This window comes from Corvus kubaryi, unplaced genomic scaffold, assembly GCF_017639235.1.
Source record: "Corvus kubaryi isolate FWS band 111438036 unplaced genomic scaffold, C.kubaryi_AGA036_p1.0 135, whole genome shotgun sequence".
Taxonomy (NCBI): domain Eukaryota; kingdom Metazoa; phylum Chordata; class Aves; order Passeriformes; family Corvidae; genus Corvus; species Corvus kubaryi.
This window is the reverse complement of record NW_024580669.1, coordinates 4,375,298-4,399,818: the sequence shown is the minus strand read 5'-3', so window position 1 is coordinate 4,399,818 and position 24,521 is coordinate 4,375,298. Positions and strand designations below refer to the sequence as shown.

The window sequence follows — 24,521 nt, the reverse complement described above, 5'->3', positions numbered from 1 at the left end:
AAAAGGAGATACCACTGGAAGGGCTGTTAAGTGCTGCCTCCCTACAATAGTAGATATTATCTTGAAAGATGGAAATGATCCCTCCAGCAGCAACCTTGCCACTAACTCAGTTGTATTTATAATCCCATTTTAGCAAGATCTGGAGGGGGACCAGTTTCTCCTTGTAACCCTTTGGGTACTTGAACTCAAAATGCCTTAATACAGTGCTGTCCTCTTCATCATGAGTTAAAGAGATGCAAAGATGTCCCAATATTCATATTCTGGCCTTGCTTAACTCTATTCTTTGCCAGTTTAAACCCAGTAATCTAGTTTAAACCAGACGGGTCAGTATCCCCTTTTGTACCACCATATCTGCATAAAAAAGAAAGGAAAAGGCTTTCTAATGCTTTTTCATGAAAAAAGACAATAGTATCAGACTGAGACTGTTAAAACAACACAAATGTTGTCCTTCAGGAACTATGTTATCCATGGTTACTGGTTACTTGTGGTGTTCATTCCTTTTCAACCCAGACAAGGGAAAATTACATCAAGTCCACCTTCTATTCTACTGTGGTGACGTCCTTACGTGTTGGTGTTCTCTTCCATACCTCCAGAAGTAGCAAGTGGTCAACAAGTGTCAATTCTCACCTGAAAAAGTGGCCTTTTGCATTAACTTCTAAAGAAACAATCCCCATATTTTGATGATCTCCTTCAACAAAAAACAAAGACGCTCCCACTTTTGGAGGTGATTGCAAGCAGCACAACCTGAACTGCAAAACTCCAGCTGGCCTCCAGCACTGACTCCTGGCTCTTTGGGGAAATCAGCCAGGCAGGGCAGTGGAAGGAGAACTATTATAAGTGGCTCCATATCACTCTGCATCCATTGCTATGCTAATTTGTATACAGAATAGGAAATTATGGCCAATGTCAAACACTGCATTTAGTTTGCTGCACATATTGACATTGATGGAATTGTATCACATGGCATCCACATCACCAAACACATTCCTTTTCCTGGAGAAATGAATGAGAAAATATTCCTAATTGAGACACACGAGCACCTTATGGCATATTAAACACTTGGTACAAACAGCTCTTTGATGTTTATATAAAGTGTTTTTTCAAGAATAAACAAGATCATTCTTTCACTAAGAGTAACACTTTGAACTTAAAATAATTCCTTTCATCAGAAGACTGTGGAACATTTTATAAAGATGGTGGAGCATTATAAGTATAGTTTTATACAGGCAGAAACCGAGGCCAAGAGAGATTAAGGGAGTTATTTGAATTTTTCTCAGACAGTTAAGAATACAACCCATTTATCCTGATTCAAAACTGTATTTCAAACAACAAGACTGTGCTGATATAAAAGAAAAAACTTAAGCCAAAATGCACTTCTCTTTGACATTGTCTTAGAAAGTTCTTTGCAGAAGTCTGAAGAAAGGTCTAAACACAAAAGTCAAACATACAGGATCCTTTGTCCACTTGAACTTAGATGATTGTGAACATTTTTTTTTTCCTCCACTTTCTAAAACTTCTTAGAGGCAACACCCATTCTTCACCTCTTTGCCAGAAGGTATTTTGCCTGTGGATATGATTAACACGTATGTATTTGGGAACAGAGACACAACACGCAGTGTAGGCTATTAAAAGACTGTGATACTTTATAGATGGGTATTATGCATTCACATGCAAAACAATTACAGAAAGAGAATTGCTCAAATAACAAGCACAGCAGATCTTGAAAAAAGAAATAGATCCAAATTTCAAGTTTTTCTTTGTTCAGTTCTGAAAGATGATGCATATGTTCTCTTCTAATAAATTTTAAGGAAAGGAAACCCGAATGCTTGGTACAAAGGGTGGAGGAGGGACAGTGAACAAGAAGAAGAAACACACCCTAAAGCTGTTCAGTTGTTACTTTGTAAAATCCTTTCCACTCACACAAAACTGCTATTTTGGTGCCCCAGGTCACAGAACAAAATCCTGGGGTTTTGAGAACATTTGGACACATGGAGGGAGGGAAGCAGGGAGAAGAAAGGTGGCCAAATGGGTATGTGGGCAAAGATGAGGGCAATCAAATCTTACACTTTATACTGTATAAGAGGAAGGCTCAGCTGTGAATAGAGCTTTACACTTCTGAAAATTCAACCAGCAGAACCCACTCTTAAGCATCAGGTTAAGGTCACTACAATTACAAAGATATAAAAAGTACTGGCCCACTTCTGGGAAAAAAAAAAATCTTATTTTCCTCCTCCCTCCACTTGCTTCTCCTGTATTTTATCCTTTATCCTTTAAAACTGATTGCATTTAAACCGTAATATTTTGTGTATTTTTAAAAAAACTTAATATGTCTCCTATATTTGCTGTTGTTTGAACAATCAATTTTAAGGTAATCATGGTATTTTTGAGCTGAAGCACAGCCTGCAACTCTGAGTATTAGAGCACCTCTGCTATTCTTACTGAAAGGATCATATACAGTCTTACTGTAAATACGATGATTTTCACAGATTCTTATGCTGGCATATTTAAGTTGTAGTTGAGAAAAGTTGATAAACAGGTGAAGACCATGTCAAATCAGAACTAGGGTCTTCTTTGATAACTCTGGTTTCAAAGGAAGGCTTTGGGAAGATACAAGAAAAAGAAGGCATCAGTAGTATAAATTATAAATATTAAATTGTTTGGAATTCAGGGTATTTCTTAGCTGCTCCTATTTTTCCCGTATCTACATTCCTTAAGGAGCATGCATGAAGGCTGCAGCTGCAGACTGCTTTATGTCTCAGGCCAAAACTCTCAAGAAGAAAATCCCATCTACTTCAGGCTATAAATAAATGACTTTCTCGATTCAAATAGAGACATCATAAAGTAAAGGGTAAACCCCCCCACAAAACAACAAACCCAAACCCCATCTCTTTACAACAGTCACTGCCCAACTTGTTTCAGTCCAGTTCATTGTTATTCACACCCATCCTTTTCTATAAATATTTGTCTTGCATTTGTCAAGACTTATATTTAAAAAATGAAATTCTATTTGGGGTTTTACAGTACGGGAGGCTATTACATATACATTATCCTTATGTGCATGATTGGGGAGAATAGATGATTTGTGAAGTTATCTATTATGGGGAATAATCAAGATTAATGAGCCCTATGGCACTTGCTGAATGCCTCCAGAGATTTATTACTCAGGTCGTTCGTTTTTCTTGTTATGTTGGTGCTGTCAAGAGTCCTATAACAAATGCAAACACAGACGTGTATTAATTGCAAATGTGAAACAAGGATACTGTGATGTTGCTAAATACTCACAGCTCTGCTGTTTGTACAGCATCTTCACTGGCTGTAGGATTTCTTATCTGCCAGGTTTCTGATTAACTTTCTATTATGGTATAAAATGCATTATTTTTAAATGCCTAAAAAGATAGTGGGAGGGAATTAAAGAGGAAAGGGAATTCTGTTTCCATCTTGCTCTTAATAATGCAAACTTTGGGCAAAACTGAGTGACAGAGACCTGGGCTTTTCCTGAAAGGCTCTGCAGACAAATGTGGAAGACCTGATTTAGGTACCTTTCAAGACAAGACTTTTCAAACTCAAGTTATTGTGGCAGAAAATAACTTTCTTAAGAGGCATGTGAACTCGCCATTATAACATGCATCTGTCAGGATGTTAATGCTGCTTTCATCTGCTGACATTCCTGTTTTTCCGTGGAGGTGTCAGCTGCCAGAAAACTCCATAGTATCAACAGGAGGATCACTGTGACCCCTGAGCCTATTAAGATATTTAGTAAAAGCTCAGTGTGTTCTGAGAAATTTAAGTAGATGCACTTCTCTGAATATAAAAAAGCTCAAGAACTGCTCCTCATTTATTTTAAACAGTCTTTTTCCTGTACTGTATCTCCTCATCAATGCCATGGAGCTGCACAGCCTTCAGGAGTTGCCACGCTTAACAGACCCCATCCATCCTGAATGGACAAAATTACAATATTTAAAAAAAAAAAATAAAAAGGCCACTGGGGAAAATACAATAAATGGGAAGGATCAACATTACCTTAAATATTCCCAGCACTGCATTTAAGTTCAAGCAATGCAACACAGACTTAAATGAATGACAAAGTAGTTCATGAATGCTGAGGAAATAACAGCATGTGTATCCCGGTGTCACAACATCCATAGCTTTACTCCCAGCGGAAGCAGTCGCTCTGCCAGTTTTCTTCTTCATTAACACTGATGTGGACAGACACCTTATCCCTTCCAGCCTCCTCCCACAGGATTTGCACAAGGGCCAGTTCCCAACTGCAGAAATTCACAGGTCTCTCCTGTGCTCTCTGGTGTGAGTTCAAATCAGAAGGTGCAGAATTTTCATGTTTATGCATTCATATACAAAAACACGTTTCTACCTCCCAGGCAGATGTTTTTCTTATTCACCCTGCTGGCATCAACACAGAATGTGTGGGATGATGCTAATAACTCAGCACTATTAATGTACAGGAGGGTATAATAATGTAGCAGCAAACAGTGATATCATGAAAATATATCTAGTTCTCTCTCAAAATAGCCCAATATATGAGGACCTAAAAAGACCTGCCAAATTCTTCCTGGTGGAAAAGAAATTCAAAAAAATCTATTTAAAACAAACATGTAGATGCAACTTCAGGTTTGGAAGTCACCATGTTACAATTTGAAAACATCTGGGAAAGGCTACAAGACAAAAGAATAAAATCTTTGAACACTCACTATTATTGTTTTGTTTATTTTCACTTACACATTTTCTCTGGGTTTTGTGGAATCAGGCTACTAGGCTAGGTCAACATTCATTTTGGCATTGTAAAGCTGTTCACATACTTTTACACAGCTAGTGCTGCAATTTAAGGAGCTGTTAAAAAAAGATTTAATCCTCTTTTTTAGTCATATCTTAAGTTAAAATGCATCATAGTCTAGCTACTAAGCATTGCTCCAGGAAGAGAAGCCCTCTGTCTGTCCCTTGGAAAATAATTTGCCATAAAATCTCAAATCCTTCTCTTTCTGTGCTCCCTACTCCTTACTTTCACAACCCTCCAGATTCAGAAGACAAATGTTTTTGGTGAAGAGGTTGTTACGCTTTTGTGAAACCTGCAGGGGTGCTTTGGATGCAGCACAAGAGGCATTAGCAGTAGAAACAAATACCTAAAAATGAGAAATGTAGCAAGTCCTTTAAAAGGACTGGAATATTCTTTTCATTAAATATCTACAAGGACTAGTTTTAATTTGGATCAGAAGCAAAATACAGCAAGGGTTTGTTTAATTTAGGTCTGAAGTTGGTACCTAAGTAATTTGCCATGCTAGGGGAACAGGGTCATGTAAGATTTAGAAATGCAAATTAGAGAGTCAGCCCTGATTTGTAATCTGCTTTCATTTCTCTTTTAATATTATGAAAAAAATGCAAAAGCCTAGTGATATACAACAAGGAAATAACAGCATAGTCCCAAATGATTTTTTAAAAGAATTAGCTCAAATAGATGTGCATTTATTGGCAGATTAAAAACAAACAAGAAACAAAAACAAAATGCAAACAAACAAACCCCATGTTATTAAACAGCTCAAGAACACCAATGCAGTTCTTTGCCTTTGGGTGCTACTCTGCCTCACAATGAAACAAATTTTTGTGTACTTGCTCCCCAGACTGATAGGTACTGTCTGAACAGCAATTTCCCCATCTCCTTAAGTGTTAACCATTTGCAGCAGTAATTTGTATAACTTCAGGCAGTAAGTTAACATGAGACAGCTCTTGCAGAGAAAATTCAGGTATATGGAAAAATGGAGACAACCATTCCTACTTTTGTGTACTCAGCGTTAGGGGAAAACCTGTTCTATCTGTTTAGAAATCCTGGAGCAGAACTGCATCTATTAGCAGGCTGCCAGTGGACTGCGGATGCCCAAAGGACTAAGACAGTGGCAGGCAGATTTTGTCATGAGCCAGGCAAGATATCATGCAGTGCAGATAGGATTCCTGAGTCAAAGATGAGAAGAAGGGACAGAATCATTCCTAAAATTCACACTCATTGCCAGCTGGCAGAAACGAGATCGTTTCTCTTTAAAGCATCTTCTTTCAAAGACTTCTCAAAGTGTGAACAACTCCAGACCAACCTTCACTGATAAATTGTTATGGGAATATCTACCAATTTAAGATCTTGTCCCTATCTTCTCCATATCATCCCATAAGTACATGGAGATTCCTCTGAAGCCTTCTCCTCTCCAGGCTGAACAAGACCAGGTCACTTGCATGGCACAACAGGAAGACAAAAAGCAACATATACAAGTTAAAAGGAGAGTATCTTACTGGACAGAAGGAAAGATATTTTCCCCATGAGGACAGTCACCCATTGGAACAGGCTGCCCAGAAACACTGTGCAGTCTCCATCTTGGGAGGTTTTCAAGACACAGCCATATCAGAGGCTGGAAACATGGTCTGATTTCACAGCTGACCAAGCTCTGAGCAGGAGGTTGGACTGGAGATCTCCTGAGTGACCTTCAAACCTCAGCTACCACGTGATCCAACTACTACCAACAGCAGGAGCAATGCCTTATGAAAATGAGAAGTGACAACAGAAAGCCATCAGATCATGAGGGGATGAAACCGAAATATCAGAAAGTATGAAACAAGTGAATTCTTCTTCCAGGGGCAGCACAACCTTATCTCATGCACCTCAGCAGCAGCTGGGTCTTATGTGACAGGATAGGAAGTATCAAAGTTTTTTGATTTTAATAAATTATACACTACTAGCAAAGAGCAATTGTCTTTAAGAGGCTAAAGGTCATCAGAACATCTTAGATTTAATTCAAAAAAACCTGTCCCACTTTACTACAAATGGTGATTTGAAGCAATTAGGAATTGAGATTTTTTTTTGTCTGAAAATGCCATACCAGATGCAGGAATGAGTGATGGATATTTTATAGTGCCTGATAACCTAGGCACCCTAAGAAGATACAAAATTTCCCTGTACCTAGAAACAGAGGAGAGGCCTCAATGTAGGTTACATCAAATTGCAAACTCAGCTCACACTTTAAATATGGTAAAGTTATTCTGGAAGAGCTGATATTACATATGCATGACAAAACCATAAAAGAGAAAACTAAAACAAGCTAACATACATTTGAAGGGAAAAGTTCTTCCACAGTAGCACCCTCCACTCTTTAAGATATGCAATTAAATATGCAGTTATAAAAGTAGGAGTCATCCCAAACATCACATCACAGTAGTTGAAGCCACAGAAATATTGTAGCAGCCCCCAAGGAAGTGCAGTTAGAGTAATTTCACATTCACAGTAGCATCTGCGAGCACCAATGAGGTCAAATTTTTGCAGACCCTTTAGTTCTGCTTCCATAGGAGAAGTTACTGCAGACAGAGAAAGGAAAGCCCCACGAGTGAATGCTAAATGTGTACTTTGGAACCTCTTCCCATTCAAATGACTTGCAAGACAGAAAGTAAATTATAAGCAGCCTGAGATAATAGCTTTTAACTTGTAGCTGTCGGCCAGTTTGATTCCAAGGTTCAACTCCACATTTTAAACACCTTAAAACCCAGATAAGCTGGTCAGACACCACCAGAGTATCTTTACTCTGATGTGCTTAAAAGTCCAAGGGCCATCGCTAAATAGCTCAAACTTACAAATCATCTCCAATCTACATAAGTCAGAGTAAAAAAAGTAATTTTTTTTTATATCCTCAAACTATACCCAAAATCTAACACGGTGATCCGTGTTACTCTCAATCATTTTAACTATGTCAATACTTTCACTACAATTCAAACCCTATGATGGGGCCACACAGCTGGCAAGACTGACCATGGAAAACATGAACCATGTGGCACTGGAAGTGCAGAAGGCTCAAATATGCCAGAAGGGAGCTTTGTGTGATTCCAGAGATAGACAAATCGATGACAAGAAGACATGGCTTATTCAGCCAGGCTTCATTTCATAAAAAAGCTTGGAAATTCAGACATTTTATAACATTTGTTATAATGTTTCTAACAACATCTCTGCAGGCTGGCTGACTGCTGTCTCTGACTCTTTAACAATGCATAATAAAGCCGTATTTAATATATGTGTATTTTTCAATTGAGAAGTTGATGCAATTAGCAAAAGTGAGCAACTAAAGATAAAGAATAGCAAGCCAGCAGATGCAGAGGGACTGTGCACACAGCCCTGACTGCTTGCAAGTATTCAAATCATAAACACAGGTCCCTCCACCTTTGCTGTGCACATTAAAATGGCTATTTCCAAGACTGACTGGAAATATTCAACTCCTTTCCTGAGATACCTAACGACACCACCTAAAAGCACTACTGCACAAAGAAATAAGCCTTATAAGCCATCTAATGCTAATTTATTTTTCAGTGCTATCCTTTCCATTCTGTGTATGTCCACACCTGTGCTATACTTTCAGGATGTGTATTGCAGTTTTCAGAGCAAACACCACCCTGATCAGAATATACCACCTAATCTTTTAACTTTGCCTCCTTTCTCCAGGCATCCTGAGCACAGAAGCAGGAAGGATCACGATTCCACTGCAAGACATAACCTATGTTTCACAGATGGGAAAATTAAGGCGCTAATGCTCAGATGGGTTTCACCGCACTACAGAAGCCTCGGTAAATGCCACATTAGAAAACCAGACACTTTCCCTTCTTTCTACAGTCAGTAACAAGAAACAAGGGGACCAGACATCCCTGCCAAAGATTTTTAGGTAAATGGACTTCTCTTTCAGGTTCTGTGAGGTGTGGAGAGTATTAACCCCGTTTTACACACCTTCTGCACAGAAATGCCTCCAGGGAGAGTGGTAGCATCAACCAGACACTTCTTTAACCTACCTAAAAATGTGACTTAGCCCCTGCAGGACTTTCCCCACTGCCGTGCAGTAGGACAAAAAAACCTATTAAATCTGTTAACACACCCCATCAGAGAAGAAGTGCTAGGTCACCAGCAGATAAAGGAATAAAAGCAGGATTCAACTCCCGGACTTCAGTTTCAAATGCCAGATCATGTATTTTTTAAATTCTCTTTAGCTTCTATATTCATCTTCATGCCAAATGGTACAGTCTGACTGACATTGACCTTTCATGTATAGGAAGCTACAGAGAGAAATGATGTGGTCATTAAATTCCTAGTTTCTAAAATTTTGGCTGGAATTAAGATCCAATATTAAGTCAGTTAAATAAGATTGTCAAAAAGAATGAAAAACTGACTAATATCTATTAAATATCTGGCCTTTTCTTCCACTTTTTTCCCCCCAAGTTTTCCCATCTATTCTTGGCCATTAGAAAAAGGTGGTAAACATAATTCATGATTTTCTCAGCCAAACCTATGTTCTCTGTCACATTGTTAAGAAAGAACATTTTTTTCCTTCTTTCAGGTAGTTTGATGGAATAAAGAAGAAAAAGTCTTAGAAAATGTCTGCCTAGAACTGACAGAGGTAAAAAAAGCTGTGGGCAATCCAAAGAGAAAGAATATAGTGAAAGTGCTGCAGAGCCTGTAAATGGGAGCAAGAGCTTTGAGCCTGGTGCACACAGGTCAGTCAGCACTTTCAGAACTTAAGAAAAGTATTTTGAGAGAGATGAAATAACTGTACAATGATGCTGTGGCAGGCACTATCTGTTTCATTAGAAAAAGAGATGAGAAATGTTTTGATCAAAGTTGTTTCATCTTTCTATACTTGCTATAGCAAGTATAGAAACACAGAACAGAAGGGGATGTAGTCCCAGCTTGCAGCACTACAAAACTGACTGGAAGCATCAGTAAATTTGGATGATTTGGGGTGCTTTTCTGTTATTTTGTTTTTCTGCCTTTAAGTATCAAATACTACCTATGGCCACAGACTGTGTTCATCTTGAATACAATTCTGCTAAATCTTATGGCATATATAGCATTGGGATCTTACACGGTCTTAAAAGTACCACAAGCCATGCAAAACCCCCCCACAAACAACAACAAAATAATTCTCAGAGGACCTTTGGGGCTTTTACCACTTCCCATAAGTAAATTGAGGCACAGACACACAAAAAAAGTCCTCTCTAAAGGATTGCGAACTCTGCAGGTGGAGCTGCAGCTACAACTCACCAGGCACTTCTCTCCTGTTCATTATCCTGGAGGCTTCACCTTACAGGTTGGTTCCCAAAAAGTAATCCTTCAAACCACAGATTTTCATAGCTTTTATTAATTTTTAGGGCTGTATTCTTTATAAACAAAAACTGAGGCAAAAGATAGATTGGCAGCCTACCATACTGAGCATTCACTGAAGCAATGGTTAGAGTGTCTAACCATTAGGGGTTAGGGTGTGGGGCCACTGGGAGATGCAGACCTGGGATGCAGTATCCACCCCAGAGCAGAATAGACCCAAAGTGATGGAGATGCTGGGTCTGGTTTCAGTGCTGCACAAGGAAGGGTTATCATATAATAGAATCACAGAACGGTTTGGGCTGGAAGGAACCTTAAAAATCATCTTGTTCCAAACCCCCTGCCATGGGCAGGGACACCTTTCACGAGACCAGGTTGCTCCACGCCTGGTCTAACCTGGCCTTGAACACTTCCAGGATGGGGCATCCACAACTTCACTGAGTAACCTGTTCCTATGTCTCACTGCCCTTACGGAAAAAAAATTCTTCCTAATATCTAACCTAAACCTGTCCTCTTTGAGCTTAAAACCATTTCCTTTTTTCTTATCACTGCATGTTCCTGTCAAAAGTCCCTCCCCAGCTCTCTCCAGGCCCCCTTTAGGAAGTAGAAGGTTCAATAAGGTCTCCCCAGAGCCTTCTCTTCTCTAGGATGAAAACGCCCCAACTCTCTCAGCCTTTCCTCATAGAGGGATGTTCCACTCTTCTAATCATCTTAGTAGTCCGCCTCTGGAATCACTCCAAGAGGTCTGTGTATCATGGTACTTCCCCTCATCCCATCCTTTAAATACATGTAGTTCTATTTATTTACTACCCCAAACCCCATGACTTAATTCATTTTGTCTGTGCTGCCCAATACAACAAGATCTTGATCCCTTGTTGGAGCCCAAAAACAACAGCTTTAATCTGTTTTATCCAGTCCTAGTGAATGAAGTTTTAGCAGGTATTTTTTGCCTGCTCTGCCAACTAGATACTTCATAAAGTGAAACAGAATCTCTGATTCCTTCAGGGCACCTGCTTTCAATTACAGGAAACATACGGCACCTTCAGATTTTTCAGCTTTCAACATCTGTGCTTCGCAGGTACGATTTGTTGCATTCAAATTACTGCTAAAGCTGTAGAATGCTGTCGAGCTTTCAGGGACATGCTTGAGAAACACTAGAGATGGACAGAAAGTAATGGTTATTTGCAATTGCTTTTTAATGACTGATTAATGCCTGTTCTGAACCAAATCCTTTAAATTGTTTAGAAATCTCACCTTGTTCCTCTTGGAAAGTCCATTCAGCCTCAGCTTGATTAGAAACATCGCCTCTACCCTGTAGCAGACAAGCATACTGGCATTGCTATCCAGCCAAATGCACCAGTCTCACACCTCACTCTGAAAGATAACGCTATAAATAATACCCCTAAAAGGGAAAACAGCCTGTTCTATCAGTCAGGCACAGCTGGTCACCACGCTGGGATGGGACAGTGACAGCTACAGGTTTAATTCAGCACTAGGTTAAATATGTCAGTCAGGGACACACACATGCACACAGATTTATACTCTCCCACCTTTTCCAAACAGCACTGGTGTGTACAAACCAAACCAGCTCATCTGAGCAACCCCTCAAGACTTCTCCAGGCTGGTGCAGTATGACATAAACCTGAGTGTCTGTTCCTAGACACATCCAGGTGCACTGATGGCAAGAATCTCATATTAACCATCACCATGATGCTCCCTGCTCCTGCTGCCAGCCCAGCCTGCTGGCTCCTTATTTCGCTTATTATCACATCATAGCCAGTGCTTGCCAAATCACACAAGCTCAAATAGAACCTCATTACTGCTTCTATTGGGTCTAGCTCAGGAAAAACTTGCTGGTTCTATGGAACATCAGCCAGCAGCCCCAAGGTCTAACCAGGAGACAGGAGGAGGTAAGGAGAAGCAGCAGAGTGAGTGATGAACACTACTGTTATGAGGAAAAAACAGGGGGAAGCATTTTCTAATCTAGACCTGAAGGAATAGATTTTCATGGATGGATGGATGACAGATCTGTGGCAGAGCAGGACTCATGGGAATACAGTGTGGAATATACTCTCCAGGACCAAATCCAGTTGCTTTACTATATAATAAAGGCTACTGGAGTATTTAGGTATTTATACTCTTTATGTTGGTATTCTTTTATGAATTATAACTACATTATATGATTTCATGTTTATTTACAAGGACAATCCTTCTGCTTAAGGTGAATTTAGATCCAGTGGAATTTCACTGAGCGTAAAAACACAGGAGATTACTATGGAGGTATCTGTGCTGAAAGAGTGCCTCTCCTTCACCTGTTCACTGTGTAAGCAGCTCGTAGGGCTGTGTATGTGAGAGAAACTAGGAACAGAGAAGAAATCAATTATTATGCTTAGAGAAATCATGTCTTAAGAGGATGCTTTTTAGACTTGAAAAAACTTAGAAAAGGAAACTAGAAAACAACTTGGGTTTAGTTAATGTAAGGCAAATCTCCCAAATTAATGCACACCAAATTTCCAGTCCATCAGTCTTTCCTCTTAGATCAGTTAATTTTGTGTAAGTTTGTACACAATAATAAGCAGAACAATGTGGCACTAGTTTGTTTTACACCTTTTAACTTGGATTCAGCTCTGGACTCCTGTTTCCTCCAGTTCTATTTCAGGAGACTGAAGCAGTAGGATGGGATCCAGGCTCCTTTTTGCATTCCAGGCAGGTTACACCTCCTATATTTGGTTCAGGACTTTTTCCTAATTTAATTATGTTTGCACTTGGATGTAAGTTAAGTCACAGCTCAGCCATTAACTGTGCTCTGCTATGGCACCCACCCTCTATATTTGACTTCAGTAACTGCCTAATGTTTTGCAGTGAGTTTCTGGTAAGTATGTGTTTGCAGATTTTCATGACAGACTAATAACACCAAAGGAGGCTCCAGGAACGTTTTAAGTAAATATTTTGTGTATATTTTCTCAACAGTGTCTGCCTACCAGCACCTTCAGAGCTACATAATCTTATCTAGAACACATTTGCATTCTGTTTGCACTAACCAATGTGGTCCATTGCTACTAAGCAAACTATTACTTGATTAAAATATTATGCAGAATGTAGTTCCACGACAGACAGTCATGTGGTTCTGAAGAGGCAGCAGTTTCTATTTCTGTCTTGCAAAATTCTGCTTGCCATCATTAGGTATTTCTTCATTAATCATAATGAATAATGAGTAGACGAAGGCCTTTACCTGGGCCAGGAACTTCTTAAGGTATTTTGAGAAGCTATTTGTTCTCCTGCCTTTGTCTTCTCCCTTCTCTATTGTTATTCCCTATTTAGGCCTAGGATAGATGCCTGGAATGTAGGTCCAGCTGCAAATGATTTGAATTTGCAACAGTTTCAGAGCAGGCATCTTCTCTTACTGTGTCAAGAGATGACAGAACATCAATTCAGGGAAGATGCTCGAGCTTGGTGGAGAGCAGATGTTAGGCATCTTTACTTTTTCTAGTAATTTATTATATTGTCATCTTTTCGGCTGCTATCAGCAGATGGTTTAACAGTTTGGAGTGGTAGCCAAACTGAAAAGAATTGAGTAGTGCCACTGAGCACATTAGATAGACGAGACCTGATCAGGGCATTATCTTCTCATCCGAAATATGAAAATAGAATTTCACACAGCCATTTGGACATGTCTAATTTGGTGTATAACAATGGTACAATCTAAACTATAGCAGTCACCTATATATTCCATATATGAAATAAATTTAAGCTAAGCTAGTTACTAGTAACAGCTGTGAAAGCACAGGCTCTGAAACTCATCTGCTGCAGACAAATCTCTAATCTCTTTGGCTCAGATTTATTAAATTTATGTGTGTGGGATTTCCTGTTTAGCCCGTGAAGAGAAATAATCATTTTAGAGGGCAATTCAGACTTCAGGTGGACTAAAATGGAGGTAGAAATGTCTTTCCATTGACTATAGAGGCATCCTAGGGCAACTGTAGATAAATACTCTCTATCTGTAAAAGAGGATAACAGCTTTGTCACAGCAATATCATGAAGATGAATAGAATACATATGGCTTAGAATAATGATAGCAATTATCTACCTCAGTTAGATAAAATTTCTTGTATTCTGTTCAACTTGCCTGCTAATACTATACCAGTATGCACCTGCTCTGTAAAGAAAAAGCACTCCCTTTCTATTTCAACAGTTTAACGTGTTTCTACAAACCTAGCACCAGAAAGGACATCCTGTGTCACCCAGTCAATAAGGGTAAACCCAAATAGTGATCTCATTCATGTCCTGTAGCCCAGTGATGCCAGTAATAGGACACAGACTTTGTGCTGAGCCTGCACACCCCCAGCCCCAGGCATGTCAGGTTTGCCTACACTTGTATTGCCCAACCTGGAGCTTCATTTTAGCTGCTTTAGCTGTGGCAGCAATTTCCTTAATGGTCAGGTGGCTATTGCCCAGTATATTTTGCTTTTGCTTGTCTTCGTATAATGATGTGGTTTATGTAGTAACTCGCAGTTACTCTGCACAGGATGAAATATTTATGATCCCAACAGGTAACAACAAAGTGCAGAGGAACACAGACCTGGTATCATAACGGAGAACTCGGAAAAAGCAACACAAGGTACAGTGCAGAGGAGTGGAGGCACGAGCAGGTATCAGACAGGGCACAGACTGACATTCAAGACCCCAGGGCTACAAAAATTCACCTAGAGCTGCCTAACAAAATGAGAATCTGTGGTTTTAGGGTAAGACAGAAAAAGCATCCAACATATGTAAGACAACACATATTGCAATCCAAGGGAGAAAGAGTAAGGTATAAAAGAATGTTAGGAAACATAAAAAGCCCCATTAAAATGGTCAGAAGTAGAACTCAGAATGGGTATTAGGAAACCATCAACATCATGCTCATCATGGCAAAGAGGAAAAAGAAACCCCCACTATCAAGGTACCTCTCCCAGTGAAGCCCTTGGTATCTGCCTACTTGCCCTATCCACTTCCCAGCTCCAAAAATTAAAGCTCATTGAGTAAGGGCGAGCAAAACACTTTGGATAGGAGTAGACTCTCAGAAATGTGTCTATATTCATTTCAAATGTATTATTGAAGCTTTCCTCCCCCATAACAGTGTTCTTTCTTTTCTCTTAATAAGTAGATCTGGATTAATAATAATAATAATAATAATCTTTGATAAGACCATTAAGATTTCAATTACACTAACAACAAGTTTTGGCCTCTTACACAGGGAGCACATTTCACTTGACTGTAAGAAGATTTTGAGTCCAAAAATGTTCAATATTAAAGCTAGCCTCTTGCCTTCATTCTTCTTCAAAGACAGCCAGACTAGAAACTCACAGTTCTGACCAAGAAAAGAAAAAAGCAAAAAACCTACTAATTTTTTAACATGAATGTGACCAGTTTCTACCCATTACTGTCTTGTGCTCCACTGTAATTATTTACTCTTTCCATACGTAATTGCACAGTGATCACACTCCTGTTAGGCATTGCAGAGCCTAATCAAGACAAAATCTTTCTAGCCTCAACTTGTAGGAGAGTCATGGCCTCTCACATATTTTTTTTTTTTCCACAGAGGAAAACCCAGCACAGAAACAGAGCTTATTCAGGAAGTTTACAGTGAGACCTGATGTGACAGTTAGGAGGAAAAGCACAGCCACGAAAATTTTATGCTGATTTCAAACATTTGGGTTTGCTGGAGTAGTTGTTGAGTAGTAACAAAACAAATTGAAAATACTATAACAATCATGATAATATGTTAATAGTTTTAATTGAAGTAATTTCTGCAGACAATAAGAATTATACCCTAATGTGTTAATTAATATGATTAGGAAATGTTGAGAAAATGAGTATGTAAAATGATATCACACAGTATCTGGAAAGGCCTGTACAGGGGCTGGCTCCTCCGAGCTCTCCTCGAGGTGAGATTTATGGACATTAACACACAAGGCTTCAGCAAGGTAAACAGCTGTTTCGATTTTAGTTATAATGAACATTAACTCCACATCCCCATTTCTGCTTAATTAAACCTCTGCCTCTGCAACCGATCAAGAGCAAACAGCAAAGGTAACAGGCACTAATTGGGCCCTGTGCAATTTCAGCCTCAGCTTCGAGCCCAAGTGGTCTGTCTGAACCAAAAAACTCATGCAAAATATAAAAGTTTCTCTGCTGCTCCTCTCTCCAGCATTTCCAGCGATTTATTCACTCAAAGCCAAACAATGTATATGCATCATAAAAAAAAAAAACAAAACACAAAAAACCAAACAAAAAACCTGCAAAATGTACAATGTGAAAGAATAAATTAAATGCCTTTTTACTGCTGTGGAGGTTGTCACTTCCTTATTATTTCTTATACAACGTAAATTAAAAAAAAAACCCAAATCCCTAAGAAACTCACAAAAAGGCTCTCAGGAAACCTTCTGCTGGACATCTGACAGCCAGCTTCTTGACATTTTGATTAATCTTCACCCTCCCCAAGAGATGATCACCACTGCGTCAGCACAGAGTTAACCACAGACCCAGCTCATGGAAGAGACAGAGAAGGAGGCAGCAAGTAACCTGCTCTTTAAATGCACATAAAGCCCCCACGGGATGCATCTACTAACAGAGAAAGCCTCAGGAACCATGGTGCTGTGCCCCAAATATGTTTTGAAGAGCCCACAACCTCCCTGTACAAAATGTCCCCCTGTCCTCCTCACAACGTGTGTCAGTCAGCACCGAAGCGGCTCCATCTGAGAGGAACTGGACATGACAGAGCATAGACTGCTCCTACCACACTTACTGAGGGAAAAAATAAAAATAGAAGAACTTATGCCCCAGAGAACACCAGATAATTTCACATTATTCTGGTAATGAATCTTTAAGACAAGATAGAATAAGAAAATGGTTGAAATACCTCAGCCCCTCAGATGTGGAAGTGACAGCTGCAGCTTTTCTTGAAGTGCCTCACTTCACGAGCATGCTCCTCAAGGTTTCTTTTTGACCTACAACCTTTATCTGAGCTTCCTTTGTGGCTTAGCAATACAAAAACTGTCGCTTAATCGTTACGCTGAAACCATTCGCTCCCTGGTTAACTTTTATTTTTTTCCACAGCTGAAAGCTGCGAGTTCACAAATGTAGTAGGCAAAAGCTAGGGAAAATACCCTGTGGTTCTCTAGAAACTCATAATAACCTTTAATACAAAATACATTTTAACTTGCGGTGCAGTAATAGGCAATTGGGATTTACATGCACAACAAGGTTCCTCTTCAAAAAGCACCATTTTGTAGCTCTCTGAAGGAAGTGGTAAATACTGTGCATGCTCTCGCCCCTACATGGGAGGCTAGCTACCTACGCCCTGAACTGAAAGCAGACCTTAAGCATAAATCCCTTAATTGCTCATTTCATTTGATACCCAAGTACCTCATGCTAATAAAGTTAAGCATTAAAGAATTACAATGTGACAAATTATACGCCCATCTCATAAAAAAAAATCTCTGAAACAGAGCCGGGTCTGAAAGGCTCTCAACAACGTACAGCATATGGCTAATTTTAGATGATTCCTCAATCACTGGAGAGTTTGCAGTGTACACAGCCAAGCCAGCTCAATCAACTGGCTTCTATCTCCATGACTCCAGGTCACATTATCTCATGAATGAACTGTTATGTAGGTCAGTCAAGAGTCATCTAATTGAATGCACGTTTCAGCCTTGGCATTTATGCTCTAGATATCAAAGCTGTACACAATTGGGTAAGTCAAAAGAAAATATGAAAGAAGGGGCTGTGGTAATTAGGCTTTGTTTCAGACAACAGGCATGGGAACAGATGCTAGCAGAAACTTGTATTTAGCCATTTTCATTTTAACTGGATATAATGCAGGTGGAAAGTGCAGGAGCAACAGGCTCAGTGGTGAGGAGCTTTGCTGGGTCACAGGTTGGAATTTAGTCACAAATCAAGCGCTGTCCTGCAAATGTCCCTCAGCTTGGCTGGGAGGTACACTGGTCTCAGCTGAGGCATGTGCCAAATACGTGTCTGCTTACTTGCAGTAACTGAAACCGCTGAGTCTCTTCACAGAGGCCCCTGAGTGGTCATCAGGAAGGAATATTTTTGGTTGTTCCCAAATCAAGGTGGATTCTAGACAACAACAGAACTGAAAGTTTCCATTCTCCATCACCAATCTGAGTCATGCTTGCACTTACACGTTTTAAAGAGCAAGGTCTTCGGGGAAACTTCCCAGCATGGCTCATGAACTGTTTATTTAGCTTTGCAAGCAGAAAGCTGATGTAAAATACACTAGAGTAATAATCCTGGTAATATTTGGGTAAAATGAAGAATATCAGACTGAAGATGCATGATGAAACTAAAGTGAGAGTTCTTGCTTTATAGAAATGCTTTGACAGACATTTCTTTTCACTTCCCCTTCAATCCAAGCTATTCTAATTTAGACGCAAAAACAAAACTGCAACTGATTAAAATTGGGTTGGCGGTAGTTCCCGTATGAGGAAGTACACAGCTCACAAACAGATAAAAGCCAAGCTGTCTAAATGCAGCCCTGCCTGTACTTTATAACAGTGACCCAGCAGCTATTTACTAGTTATTTGTGTATTTTCAATTTTCAGAAACAGCTCACAAAGGATTTTCTCCTCCTTTTTGCTCCCTCAACTTTAAAAATAATTTCTGGAGTACAAATGGTTAAAACTACAGAAGTGAAAGCAATATGCCCAAGGCCAAGTTTTCCTGCAGCCTGTGTACTTGGTTGCATTTTCGTCTCCTGTGTCCTGACAGCTGTTATCTTCAAGTGTGCTTCGACATGCCCACTGCTGTTCCAGCAGTCTTTTTGTTCAACTCAGAGCTTGCTTTTAAGAGCTTTAAAACCTTGATGCATGCAGGATGTAGAAGGGGAATGCAAGAAATAACACCTGTCATATGGGAGGTATCTTTTCCTATGCCCCACCTGCTTCAAAATGGGGTTTTTTTTAAAGATTCCAAAGTATCTTAAAAAAAATAAAGTAACCCCCCATGTAGCCCTTTGTAACCTGTTCTCCGTCTCCAAAAAAGCCTTTGCTCCAATGTTCTCATGTCCCAGCAACAACTGCTTTGCACTCACACAGGGTGACTCCTAGGAGGGTGTGAAAGTAGCTACGAACATCTGTTAATTAAGTTTCAGTTTGCACAAGAGATGGGTAACACACGAATTTTACAAATGGATATGTTGAAGCACACAGCACTGGATAAAGCTGGCCAACTTCAGTACGAGATAGAAGGAGATTGAGTTTCCTTGTTCTGGCTACTATTCTTGCAAATAAAATAAAAATAAAATAAAGGCTATATAAGTGCACCTGAGATGTTGCTTTCTGCTTTGCAAAAGACAAAGTCAGAATAATTTTTCAGAAAATAAACACAGCTATCCATACAAACAAAACCCCCCAGAAACTGTTTATTGATGAATAAAATTGCATCAGGTCCAATTTGCAAGACAAAGTATTAATGTATTTTTAATAGCTGAACCAAGGGAAGGTCATTATACAAAGTTTTAATTCTAGTACATTAGTGTTGCATTTATACATTAGCAGTTAATGTGATAATGTCAAACTCTCCACTACTTGTGACATCATAAAAAAATACAGGCTGGTTTACATTATTTTGGTTAAAAAATAATCAGAGATATTATTAAGCTTTCCTTCTCCAGCCATTGGGAGATTGTTTATCTTGCTGTATCAATTTTACATGCAAGATGAAAACTATAATGGGAGGGCAACAGATGTGAAAAATGTAAATCTTTGGTAAAACTGCACAATCAAGAAAGGCAGAGAGGATTTTGCTGTTGTTTTTCAGTTGTGGTTGTTGTTTTGTTGGGTTTTTTTTTTTTTTGCAAATGAAATAATTTTAATGCTCCTTGACCTGTAAATGCCATTTTTAATGGAATGAAGGAAATAAATTAATATTAGTGAAAAAACCGAAAATGAATGTGAAAGTCAGCTTGAGGAAACAGCCTCTTCAGCAGAGATGTTTTTTGGATTCTTGAAAAGTCACATGCAAAGTTCTGACACTCAGCACTGTTGCAGTAGGCTGATACTGCTCAATGCTAATTTTGGGTAGTTCAGGATCAAAATTCAATGTGTTGAGTCCAGTATGCAGACATTGTGTATATCCACCAAAGGCAAAGTATCCTCCTAGGATTAGCACTTACAGAACAATTTCCCTGAAGATCACACCTAGATCTTCCTAGACATAGCTTTCTAAATCAAGACGGTTGTTTATTATACTATAAAATTTTTAGCTTCCCCCCTTCAGCCTGTCTTCCTCATTCACTTTCTATAGATTATCATTTAGCAACATGATAATTTCCTGAAGGTAATTACCTGGCTGCAATTCAAGACATATATAAAAACTGCAGTTTCCTTTGGTAAGCGGCTGTGCTTGTGAGGGGTGGAGGCACAAACACAGGGCAGAAGAACCTGTGCAGGCTCTTCCTCTTCTTTTGGTTTGCTTCTTGCTTCCTACAAGTGCTGTTGCCCCACACAGGGGTTTGGCAGAGGCCCTGTGTTTCTCAGGAGTTACCTGCTGCCTCTGGGACTGATTTTTTTTGCCCCCAGAGCTATGGCAGATGATCTGTAGTGCAGATGATGCAGGGCTCTGCACAGCTCAGCTGTTGGGAAGCCCTATGGTGTGGTTGGGGCTCATCACCTCTGCAGGCACATGGTGGCAATTTTGCTAAACCACATCCTAATGAAAAAAGGGAAGCTAGGTCACAGTCTTTGCTTTCACTAGTAAGGAGCTGGGGGTTTTGTTCCTTTCCTAACATTTTGTCTTCCCTGTAACTGTCACCTCTTCTCAGGGGTTGGCCTGATTGCAACTATCCCAGCTGAAGGCAGGTTTAGCTTTGCTGTAGTCAGACTGAGAATAGTAGAGAACTTTGATCACTGTGCTCTGGGCAGCATGAAGCTGATTAGAGCAGAAATCCTCAAACATTCCTGAGAACAGTCACTGGTGACAAAGATGCCACCAAAAATGGGACCAAAGCAACGCTGGATCACACCTGGGTTTCTTCATCTTCAGATTGCTGCATCTGTGCCCTGACTACCACTGACCACTGCCTTTATTATTTTATTATGAAATGGCTTTTCCCCCAAACCCCCTAAAAGCTATTCATAGAAACCATGTAAGTTTTCATTAAATTTTACATTATCTTTCTTATGATTTTCCTGCCCCATTTCTTTTACCCACACTGTTAAAAAACTGCCATACCTTCAGTACAGTAACTGTTTATAGTTGCTTTATCTTTCAGATACTTTCTCTTTTCTCACAGTTTGGTTTTTTGTTTGTTTTAGAAGCAGGTGCTTATAGACTTACAGATACAGTAAAGTTGCATCAATGTTTTGAGGAGTGTTTGAATGTCTAGTCACTTTAACTGCATAGGTGAATGGAATATTTCAAAGAATTCTTCCTTTTTAACAGACATCCAGTGTTATCATCCCTTCTTGTAGGCACTGAACTCATGTCGCTATCACTCTGGAAGAGATTACACTAATTCTCTTGTCTGAAAAAGTATGTAGGCTTATGCAAAATAAAATAAAATTTATCAGTAAAGAAGCAGCTAACATATTCATGGTGACCACTAAACTATTAACTAAGCATGCAAATGGACAGCATATAATGAAAGACCTTCTTTTGGGACAATTTATGCAACTATGAATATGTAAGTTGTATTCTCATGTTCTGGTTTGACCTCTGCTTACTGAAATGTTGACAAGGACACATATTCTGACTGCAAGTCATGGTTTTGATGCATACAAAAATACTCAGTACAAATCAAAATCAAAACTGGAAGGACACAACCAATTAGATTGCAGGGGATCCTTGGGTTTCCCTTTTAAAAATGGGCAAAGTAAGTTTTCAGTCTACGTGGCTTCAAATAAAAAAAAATTAAAACATGAAAGAAAGTTCCTAAGACAACAAAATATATATGGTCAGATTTTAAAGTTCTTTTGTGTCACAGAAATCTTGCATTTCTCCATCAATTTTAAGACTTCTAAAGGCATGATATTATTTTTAATCACCCGAACTTTGTAGTACCTTCCCATTTTGCAGCTTGTTTTAGGTTTCTCTAAGATCTCTGATTGTTTTAATTTGCAGGGACACATGAATGAAAGTTTTCTTTGCTAAACACAATAAGCATGATCCAACCCAAAGATCAGTGCTAAGAGCTGTTTTATGTCAAAGTCTGACGAGGAAGGTGCCCTGGTGGGACTTATTATGGAAGAATTGTGCATATTTTAGTTTATATAGCTTTTAAATACACAGCTTCATGGAAATGCAAAATTGCCCCCTGCATCCCTCCAGAAGGCAGCCTGAGGTGGCTGCAGCTGGGCTCCCAAGGCACTTGCAGGCAGCTGAAGAAAACGTGTAGACAACAGTGTATGCCACAGAATGATGCATCTCACAGCTCCTATCTCCAGTACTCCAGTACTGAGACAAGCAAGGTGATTAATATAATGAAAAGAAATCAGAGAGCAAGAGGCTAAAAGGGAATAGAATAAAATAAAAAAATTAAAAAAACCCCAAGCTACATTTACCTGTCAAGTCCCATCCAAACCCAAGCTGCACAAACTTAGTCCTGGCTCCTTTTACCCTGAAAGTTTTACATCAGAGCTATTTGTTGCACTGGGGAAAATGCAGCTGGAAAAGAGATAAGAAAGGCATGAAAATGGAAGGCCTATGACAACCAAGCTTGGCTTTGTATAAGGATCACGTTACACTGGATAAATCAAGTGTAATGGTATGCGATTGGAGCAGGTAAAGACAGGAGCACTAAGGAGTACAGCTGTGGTTTAATGCTTTCCTTGGCACGCTGGCAGCGGGGTTTCCTTATCAGCCCAGGCTCGCTGACTATCACAAACCTGAGCCAACCGGGAAAAATTTCCATTAACGAATATTTATAGGGCAAAAGGTTAACTAATACAGAAAAGCAGGGCTTAACTCGCTGCAGAACACAGTCAGGAAAAGAAATCTGGAAAAGTGGAAAAGGCTGAATTTTGGTACAGAGCAAATGCTATAAAAGTTTACAAAAAAAAAATAAATCACTTGGACTCAAAATTGAAACTGAAAGCAGGAGGTTGCATGATGACTTCTAGAAAAAACCCAACATTTCTAGTGAAAATTGAGATTATTGAATATCCAACAATGGCCAGCAGAACTAGGTATTTTAAAAGGCCCTGAGATGAGTCTGAGCACTGGTTACTTGCTGTATGAAAACTGAAAAAAAATACGTATCTTTTAAAGATTATATATTTAAGCTCCGCATTATTTTGGGAAGGACTGAGATAATAATGGTGATTGTAGAGAATTATATTGGTAATTCCTCCCCATAACTAACAACTTAGATATAGGACACAATGATCAACTATCATAAAAGGAAAAGATTCACAAAACTTTACAAAACTAGGATACCTGGGATTGGAAACCTTTTGGAAATTAGTAAATTGATAAAAAAAATTTCTTACTTTAAGCTTTTAAAAGCACAACTTGAATACAGTGCATTGAAGGCTATAAAATTTTCCAATTTTTAGCCCAAGACTTTTGACAAGTTAATAAAGAAGGGGGAAATATCACATTTCTTTTTTTCATTAAGGTGCTTATGCAGTTGAAATAAATACACAGCACATAGCAAACTTCCTTTTCACTTGAGTGTCTCAATGGTTACTTTTTTTAATAAAGCCTATGATCTTGCAGTGAAATTAGTAAGCAGAAACTCATTACCGCATTTACCAAAAGAAAAGTTCTAACTGATGAGGCCCAGATGGGGAGCTTGATATTCATACTGTAGTATGCTAAAAACAGGAAATCAACTGAAAACTCAGTTTGGTTGCGTTTTTAACACCTTCTTGCTAAGCCTAATAGTTTTGCATTGTGCAACACGAATTACTGGGCAACAACTGCTCCGCCACTGCCTGAATTCTGACAGATGGATTGAAGTTCCAACAGCAGTATTTAAAATTCTGAATTTTCAAATAGTTTACATATTTCTACATTGTCTCGAAGCCACTATGGTAAACTGAGAATTAGGTTCTGTGGGATATGCCCAGCCACTGCCCTGGAGGGATGTCTGCTGAGATAAGAGATTTTGCAATCGCCCAGCAGGACTCCCTGGAAAGGACTTTTGAGTCATGGTGAGGAAAAGTAGACCCACAATCCTTTGGGAGACCCTATGCAGATCATTCTGTAACCCATTGGTCTGTCCCAGACCCTCTGTAATCCATTGGTCCCCTTGCTGATCCCCTGTATCCCTATAAAAGAAGACCAATTCGCCTCTGTGGGGGGAGAGCTCGTCCCTGGCTTCCCTTCGCTGGAGGGGACCCACAATAAAGCTCCCTTCGTGCGGAACCAGCCACACGGGCCTTCTCGTCTCTCTCTCTGG

The 24,521-nt window shown here is 39.4% G+C and overlaps 1 protein-coding gene across 11 annotated transcripts in view; it reads right to left on the bottom strand.

Annotated features, from left to right (window-relative positions):
* Window positions 1-24,521, bottom strand: part of CELF2 (CUGBP Elav-like family member 2) — a 547,482-nt gene that overhangs the window by 184,563 nt on the left and 338,398 nt on the right. Inside the window, exon 1 of one of the 11 annotated variants that reach the window (XM_042052925.1) lies at window positions 17,022-17,101. The exons of the other annotated variants lie outside the window; for them this stretch is intronic. The gene's annotated coding sequence lies outside the window, so the exon portion shown is untranslated. Of the gene's footprint in view, window positions 1-17,021; window positions 17,102-24,521 lie in introns of those variants that run through there. 11 annotated transcript variants of the gene reach the window in all.